We start from the raw sequence: 10,112 nt of genomic DNA, 5'->3' as shown, positions 1-10,112 counted from the left end.
AGAGGAAAGAGGAGTTTACAAGATTGTTGTTGGGAAACCTAATGGTAAGAGACCTGTAGGAAGACCAAGACGAAGATGGAGGGATAATGTTGAGATGGACCTAAAGGAAATCGATAGGGATGGAAAAGAGTATATAGATCTTGCTCAGGATAGGGACAGACGGAAGGCCTGTGTTGCTGCAGCCATGAACCTTCGGGTTCAAGAAGGCTAGAGAGTTAGTTAGTTAGTTCATATTTAATGCCTGCTGTACAAGCTATGCTAAATACACTAAACCTAACCTGCATAACCTTTTCACATGTCTATTTCTGCTATTAGTTGCACACGTCAATAGGTTTGACAGATCAGGTCTAGTGCTGTTGGCATATATCTCCAAGGTACTATATCCCACTGCTTCGCTCACTCTTACAAGGATACAGTAACGCTGCTCTCTCTGCAGTCCAAGCGTGAGTACGATAGCACTCTTCCACAAATACAGCTGGTTGACCACGCCTACTACATTCAATTCTATTTCAAATACTAATACATCGCATTGATAGAAGTGAGGGTAATAACAAAAAAGTTGGTTATCTAGCAACTACAGTATAAGTTAGGTGCGAGACAGACAAAAGAAAACACTTTCAAAGCCTCCACTGTATTAAGTTAATGTAACATTCACCGAAAACTATTTAGTAGTAATCCGGATATGAAATAAAGCATATTCAATGTCCGTTCCATGTCCCACCACGATATATGTATTACCAGTGGCGTATTTACTATAGAATTTTGGGCGAGGTTGCCTTTAATGGTGCCCATTTGTTTGTAACCTCAGTTCCCACAATCGATAAGCATTGCAGGTGCACATTAGGAGAGCAATAATATGGGAATAGTGTTTTCCAGAATAAGGTTTTCTATGTATTTTTTTCGCTCGTTGACTCTTTTGGGGAAGCTGTAGCCTTTGCAGGAATTCGTTCCTGCAACAGCAATCTTCGTAGTATTGTGAAGCCAACTCGCAACCTTAACTGATAACCTGTCGCAACAAAAACGATTGTCTTACCAGTAAATTAATATACCATTGTAGCATTATTGAACAGATTGCGATCAGACCATTTGTATAGGAAGCATTTACGTGGAAACAGATATTCCGACAATGTTGCTATAATTCTCCTTTGCTAGCAGAGGAGACACACTAAACGAGAATGTAAACAAACAGCTTTTATTCACTATTACACAACAGTGATAAATTTTATATATTGTAATGCGCATAATATTATATATCACATTAAAATAATATAAATTTTCACAGTAGACAAAAACAAATTAAAAGTAATAGGACGTCTTGTAATATTAGAACGTCTGGCAACCCTAGATTCCAAGTAACAAGAGACGTGACTGTGGATGAAAAATTGCTGATTCTAATCACAAACAATATTGGAGTGCATAAAGTATAGTAGGGAAAGAACCAGATTATATGAAGTGATAAATAAATTCAATGAACGAACAATTTCCGATAAATTCGACAATTTGGTTATGCGATCAAGATATTCCAGTACATTTGAGTTTTTCATATTCAAGAAAATGTAATATGTTTTTAAACGGTGAAGAATAAGTCCACTTGTGCATAGATATTCTAATTGGGATTGGATCTTCAGTTTAAATTGGGATCCGAACCACTACGTACCTCTCCCAGTGATTAAACCTGGTCCCCTTGATTATAAGGTGACAGCGGTACAACTATGCCATTAGCGAGGCCCATTGTAAGGAATTACGTTTTTACCTTAATCGTGATCATATTGTGAAAATATGATAAAATCTATGTGGAAAGATAATGTGATGTAGAAATTGTAAAAAATATAATTTTTGGTCAACAAAGCTGTTATGCTGAATGCTTTTAATTCATGAACATAAGACAATGCAAAATTTGTTTTAAAATTTTCCAGCTTTACATTCATAGTCTTTTCGATAGATATCCTCTGATATATACTATTTTTATGTAAAATATATTACCTTGGTTTGAGGATAATCATTGGAGAATGGTTGCCAACAAAGCAATCTTCGCTCATGGATATTCAAGTCCTGAAAATAAAAATGGAATTCATGAATACCCCATTCACTGAAAGACTGATTCAGCAATATCAGAGGGAAAAAATTATAAATAAACCAAAACGATTGTCTCTGGTGGCCATTGCCGAGCATATTTGGGAGAAGTCCAAAGCACTGCACACAAGAGGCAGTCCTATAAAAAGTTAGATTTTTACATAAAAGCTATTGGCACGAATTTGAGAGAAGTTCCTTTCTCTTTAGCTTCTTGGAATTTGATCTGATTCTGTGGAACGCGGACTCTTTCTTTTTAAGAAATCCGTTTGAATGTCTTGTGTTCTCAAGAAATAAATAAGATAAATGTGGTCCTAAACACACTTCGTTTTAGTAGCTAGCTTCCTCCCGATGACAAACACAGAAAAACAATACAAACGCAATGGAATTTTAATTAAAGATAGCTGGACAATATCGTTCTCAGTGTTTCCATAAGCCAATCAAAGTAGCCAATTCTGATAGCACCTTCTCTACTCTTCTTTCCAATGATATTGTAATATTTTGAGATAGTGTACAGTTTGCATTTATCTATATTGTATTTTTACGTTACTATGGATATTGATATTTTAACCACTTAGGTTTCAATTCTAGTAGAAACGCTAGTCAAATGCGTTAAGTGGATAACGTGCGTTCTCGCCACCGAAGTTCCATGGTTCGAGTCACGGCCTGGGCATCCAATCACCTTTCATCCTTATTATCGTGATTAGCCAAAAGTGCCATAAAATCGACAAAATATTTTTTTAAAAAAGTCTGTGTATATCGTTACAATACAACTTATATATGGAATGTAAAGACGATCAAATAGAAGATCACAGATTATTAGTATGTTCCATGCAACATCAAAGTTAATCACATCAAGACAAGTACAAGGTTTTGGGAATGTGTGTTTTGAAACCTGGAATTCTGTTAGAATTCTTATAAAAACCCATTAATATTACTCTGTGTTTGTAAACTACTGATAGAACCTGTTCACATTTCATGAATTCTGCCACGATTCACGTCTTAATAGGCCAGCGTTCCATGACAGACTGACTGCGAGTCTTGCAGAGCTACCTAAGCATGAGTCGCATCTGCGCATGCCCGCCTGCCATTGTACAGAGTTACGGTAGATACAATGCTCTCCACCCTGCGCTACAGTATTCGCTGTAATTGTGACGATTAACTTCGAATAGTTGAAAAGCGGAGACAAATTTAAATACCCAATGGTCTGTGCAACATGTTCTATTGTATCAAGCTAACAAGCATTTCAAAATTTCTGAATTTATCTACATTTCTGTTCAAATCTTAACTGATGTAGGCATCCGATGGGTTGAATCGTATGATTATGTATGTATTCAAAATCAACTCTTTTAATGAAAACAAGTACAGCTTCGGTATATGCAAAGTCGAATTCGATTCACATGACAAATCAAATCTCTCTGAAACTGTTCAAATAGCGGCTGCTTGCTAAGTTTAACCATATCATAAAATTAATAATGGCAATATACAGTATATAATTTCTTGTCCGCGAAACTAACTCCAAATCAGTGTACTTTTTCAATTGATTTTTTTTTCATTGTGTGTGACTCTAGTGATGATACAAAAGAGTGTGTACGTATGTATACGTGTACGTGTATATTATTCGTTCGATTGGGCCGATAATATTTGAGTCGATCGGCGTTAATAAACGCTAATTGGCTATGGTAGAAATGACGGCAAGTACAGAAATGTTCGTTCCTCGAAAACACACTGAACAACACAGTCGGACGCACTCAATTTTGATGAAATATCGCATAAAAATTCTTACTGTTATTTGAAACATATACTGTGTATATTTTCATACAATTGATATTGCAAGATTCCGAGCCCCTTTAACTTATAGCTATTATAGACATTCATTGAAAATATTCTGAAGAATCTTGACTTGTAGCTGACCTAACGTTGAAGCTAAAAAAAACTGGTATTCCACAAACTCATATTTGTGCAACACACGGCCATTAATCCCAGATAGAGCTGTCTCATTTGACATGATGCTTTGTCGCAATCAAACATGGTTTGTTTTGAACACCCATGCTCCATAAAAAGCCATTAAATAGATGAGTTCGTTTGTAGACATATTTTTCTCCTCGTTAAGCACTGCTCTTGTATTATTATTATTAGGAATGTGTGACGGACAGCTGAATTAGCATCATTATTGTTCTTTGTTGTTCAACAAAAAAGTGATATTCAGCATGAAATGTGAAATCAAACAGCAGTAACGAGCGTCATTAGGTTTGCTCAATATTATCGTGCTTGGTGAGAATGCGGGGTTGGAACTGCCTGTTCAGTTCGTCTAGGCAAGAGGACAATTGTGTTTATTTAAAAATAAGGGTTCGGGGTTAAAGGTAAAAATTGCATTTCCAACTTTTACTCTACTTTTCTTAACTTTATATTAAACCATATTGATCTTATATCTATCAGTCCCTTCTCTTTTCTTTTTCTTCTTCCTCTTTTATGTATTTCACTTCATTACATATACACATCCAAGATAAAATCTAACCTAAATCATTATTATTCTACCTAATGATGCATAACCACTTAACCCTTAGACTTCACAGTAATTTATTCTCACATACAATTGCAATAATAATACAAGCGCAACATACGCTGATGATACAATTAAAGAATTCATACTCACAAGCATATGAATTACACAAGCTCACGAACACACACTCATAACACAAAATATACAAGACACACAAATAGTGGCGTATGTATAAAACTATGTAACCAACTATGTATACCATGCTCATTACTGGCTACCAGAAATGAGTATGGTTCCCATGCAAAATTTTATGCATATTATAAATTACTTCATACGTATATATATAGGCTATATATAGGAACTGACGTCCTGGTTTATTTTGAAGGTACCAGGACAACAAGCGCATACCCCTGAAAGTATTTCTTGTAGAGGCGGACTTTTTCAGGGCTTCCCTCCTTTTTTTACTCTACAGATAATAGATTCGATGTGCAGCTCTTGCGTAGGATCTCGCTAATCCGTATTAATTGGTGTCACAGATTGTTTGGATTAGTGTGCAAAGTTTCATTCCCCTTCACAGGAGTCGTCTCTGTTGTGGGGTTTCACCCTCCCCGCGCCTAAACCTCTTCCGGTCTAAGAGTCTCTGTGTATTATCTAAATGTTCCCTGCGTGTTAGATGAATAGTACCGCGCTTTTTTCCTCGAGTGAAGAATATAGATGTTTGAAGACAAAACTCGAATGCAAGTTTATGTTCATTGTGGACAAGATGCCGCAAGACTATCTATTTATTCACCACCCATAGCGTGCCTGGGAGGAGATAGTTGATGAAATCTGAATGACAGATAATTGGATTTCAAATTAACTAGTTTCCGTTTTCAATGCAAGGGATAATCTGAAAATATCCGAAGTAATTGGATAATCTTCACTAGGTCGTTGTCGAAACGTTTCAATTTATCCTTCTAACAGATTGTATTCATATTCTTGACCCCTGTTGTCCATATTTCTTCCGTACGGATAATTGACAGTCCTGATGTTGTGGAGAAAATTTGCCCAGCTTTCCTAAAAACTAACGACCCCGCATATGGAAAGAGTTGGTATGAAATAGCATTCCACAAACAACAAGTGCCGGAAAACCATGTAAAAAATTGATAAAGGTGGGGGTGATCAAAACATTAGGTCTATCATTTTTAGCACAAATCACTTATACTTAACACATCTTGGTATTTTTGTCAGTTTTTATGATCGTTACTTATCAAAGGTAGGACTGTTGACAAATGAGCAACGTAGCATATGTGCAGCATCACTCCACTGTTAGTGCATATACGAACAAAAAGTTCCGAAATATCGTCTTTCACATAATCAAATAAATTATTTATTCATAATATACAATTACACATATATTACAAATAAAGGGAACCCCCGAAGTAAGACCGCCTACACCCTTTTACTTTAAAGCGTATGCGCTTGTTGTCCTGGTGCCTAAGAATATACCAGGACGTCAGTTCCTATGAATTTGAACGGTTCCCCCGACTTTATTTAACTATTGTTACATATGAGAGTGGCCAGAATAGAGACGTAACTTCGTGAGTGAATGTTTCATCTAATGTTTAATTGTTACAGTGACATTAGTGACATATGCAAAAATTACACCATAATGTACATTACATTTATAAGGTTTACAATTACATTTATAATTTTTACATTAGTGACAATGACAGTTTGTGAGTGATAACAGTACGCCATTCATTATAGACCATTTCCCATTAACCTCAAAGCGTCACATCCACATCGGTAATACCTAGATAAATTAACAAGCGATTTCCCAATTTGACTATTTACCAAATTAGACATGATGTGTTGTAAATTGATTAGCATGTAAGGCAATTGTAATATTTATTACTGATTGTTCCATGTTTTAAACTTGGGGCCATCTATTATTTGCATATTTATGTTAATGAAGCAGGCGTGCGGTGTACTGAGGCGATTCCCAATTTCGACTGTTCTGGTGTTCCAGAGCAGTTTTCCGTATTAACTTTAACAGGAGTTGCCTTGCGCATATTGTAAAATGACAGACACCGCACCAACGCCTCACTCTGAAATTCCATAGCGAGGCATCCTTGGTAGAGGAAGGCCGTTGCCTTCGCGTGCGGAGCTGCATATATACGTGAGATGATAAGAATGCTGCATCTGCATTTTGTTGTTGCGGCCGTCCAAAGTGCAGCGTCCGTCGAGGAATGTTACTACGTTATGTTCGCAGCTGTCGATAATATGAGAGCCGAGAGGAGTGTTTTCTGTTTCAAATTATGTGCACGAGCATTGTCGTGCGCGTAAAGAATGAATAAAACCATCAGTAGAGAAGTAATTCATGAGCAAACACCAACGTTTTGACATTTCCAAATGCACACGTAACTTTTGATTGTGTGTCTTTACTCGTTTGGAAATGATTTTGCTAACCGTAAAAATCGTGCCCCTTCATCACCTTTCCACTGTTGACTCTACATGAATAAACGATGGCTTTTGAAAAGACGTGGTCGAGGTTTTCCTGCAAGCAGTCGCATATTGACCGTAATGTTGCAAGATGCGGTCGGAAACGATTTATTAATGTGCACTCGTCGACTGTGAAGTTTGCTTTCAACGATTACGTGTCGATTTGTCTAAGCGAAATGATTGCGTCGGAATCACCACCTTGCAAACACACCCATCAGAAAAAATTAAATCAAATAAACATTCACTGTGCACAAAGTAAACGGCCATTTGATATATATCAATCGTGTCACAAAAGAAATAAATCAGGTTTTCTGAATGGATTTAGAAAAACAGCGAAAAGTAAAAGCACTGGGAAACCTAATGGTCTCTTACCATCAAGATTTCCAAAAAGGTTTCTGTTTCACTTGTCCTGTTTAGATTATTCTGATATTAGGAGACGAATACAGATTATGCAGTTCAGGATTATGCAATCTTTTCCATGGTATGTATATTCATCTACGTGTATTTACACGTATTTATGTTCCTGCTTTAAAATAAAGAAATTGAAGACAAGTAAGGTTATTGTTTGGAGTATTTTAACAGATTCTTCAAGCGGCCTCCCCGATGGCGCAGTGGTAGCGTCGGCGACTTGTAATCAAGGTGTCCCGGGTTCGATACCCGGTGGAGGCACATAGCGATTCGGATCCCACTTTAAACTGTAGGTCCAGTCCCGATTAGCCTTACTGTGCATAAAGTGGACTTAAAACTCCAAGTCAATCAATCAATCAACAGATTATTTAACTTAAACATATTGTCAGGAATATTTGCCAGCACTGTTCAGACTATTCCTCCCCATTCTCCTTCCAACTATCATACATGTTACGTACAACCTAGCACGGTCTTTCCACCCACTATTTGTGCAACAAGTTTCGTAAACTAAACTAAGTGAATCCCATACACAAACACAGCTAAATTATATAATTTTCACTGTTTTATTTGTGTCCCAAGTATTTGGATTTGGCTAAGCGAATTGTTCTTATGTTTTCATTAAATCACCCAACACTTACTTACTTTGATTTTGCTAACTTCCAAGTCCCTCGCATATGTTGCTCTCTCAAAGTATTTGAGTATTTGTTTTAACTCAATTTGTATGGTCCCTAGGTAAAGCTACCATAATCTACGTGTGCTTATTGCAACTTTTCGACAAGTGTTTGCATTAATTTTTGTAATCCTTCTCACTAACTAACTAACTAACTAACTAACTCTCTAGCCTTCTTAAACCCGAAGGTTCATGGCTACAGCAACACAGGCCTTCCATCTGTCCATATCCTGAGTAAGATCTATATACTCTTTTCCATCCCTACCGATTTGCTTTAGGTCCATCTCAACGTTGTCCCTCCATCTTCGTCTTGGCCTTCCTACAGGTCTCTTACCATCAGGTTTCCCAACAAGAATCCTGTAAACTCCTCTTTCCTCTCCCATCCGTGTCACATGGCCTGCCCACCTAAGTCTTCTTGATTTAATTATTCTAATAATATCTGGACATGAATATCCTTATTCCTAATGTAGATCTTATCCTTAGTCCAGGGACCTCCCAAAGTAGACCCCGCCTGGAGATCCGAATGGGAGACTATTTTACCTCCGGAATATTTTTCCTTGGGAACATCCAAGCCTCATATTGCTGATTATTGACATGTCTTTTTACAGTGCAGAGTTGTCAGCTCTATGCCTAACCCCCAATATGAATGGAGGACCGCACCTGTCGTCCACCAGCCATACCCCACTTCTGCAGATTGTGGGATGCTCATAGAGCCATGACAGCTCTGTAAATCCCAACAGAGCAAAAGGTTGACCATTTTACTCTGTTGGTTGACTAACGGCAGTGAACAAGTCACTGGGCGATGAGGTTGTTACATCCTTATGCCATATTAAAACAAATATACATGAATTTATTGTTTTCCAGTGTAACTGGGGAGACACAAGTCAATGTTACGCACATGCTATAAACAAAGAGAAAAAAGTTTATAAATGCCTAATACTGAAGCACCATTACTTATTTTCACAAATACATTTTTAGATCAACCAATATGCAAAAGCCTTGGATAATTTAAAATTGTTACATACGTGTACATTAACATAAATATTTAAAAAATAAAAATAGTGAATAGATAAATGATTAAACGAGTAAGGTATTTTTATTATACAGGATGATCCAAGAGATGTAACAGAAGACAACTAGAAAAGAAGAATGCAATTATATTTTATTTGCCACAAGAAATGACCAACCAAGCACACATTGATAACAATGCACTTCTATTAGAGCTGAGCCAATACAGATACCCATGTACCGGTATCGGCTGATACCAAGGGTATCGGTATCGGCTAGTATCGGTTCAATTTTTTTTGTCCGATACCATCCGAACCAAAGATTTTGAGTGGCTAGAGCAGCCAAGGGAAACATCTCATTTGTCAAAATTTTTCCGTCTCAAAAGTTTGTTCACCCTTCCTTGTGACAGATTGGAGTCCACCACAAGAATTCCATGTACATTTCTCAAAATGATGCATCCTCCTGTGAAGCAGATGACAAGAACAAGGAAGGGCTAAAGTGTCAAGTGCTGCACCCAAACTGTGACATATAAAGCACATAACTGCCTGGTGGTCAACACTATATGGAAATAAAAGAAACCATTCATTGCCAATTCTTATTCACAAACTCGTGGGCCAAGAACGTAACGTTTTCAAAACCAGCATTAATATAATGCTAGGCTCATTCCAGAGTTCCTGGAAAAGGGATGAATGTCGCCGTGGGAGGGAGGATTGTGGATTTTCTTCTCGTGCTCTTACCCTTCTGTGTGACTGCTGCCTGATGCTGACTTGCATTTATTGCAAATGACAGAGAATAATGAACAGCATACATATCCTTCTTACTATTGCGACATTTGTTTCTATTTCTCAATATATAACCCCCTGCTCACATTACAAGATATTTATGAACTTAATCTGTGCCAAAAGTAAAACTGTAAGATGCCTGATATTACAAGGGGCTTCTGATTGGTTAACAAGACGTTATGTGCAT

The sequence above is a fragment of the Lepisma saccharinum genome, chromosome 1 (assembly GCF_977018435.1).
Source record: "Lepisma saccharinum chromosome 1, izLepSacc3.1, whole genome shotgun sequence".
Taxonomy (NCBI): Eukaryota; Metazoa; Arthropoda; class Insecta; order Zygentoma; family Lepismatidae; genus Lepisma; species Lepisma saccharinum.
The sequence above is the reverse complement of the archived record's forward strand: the minus strand, read 5'-3'. Positions refer to the sequence as shown.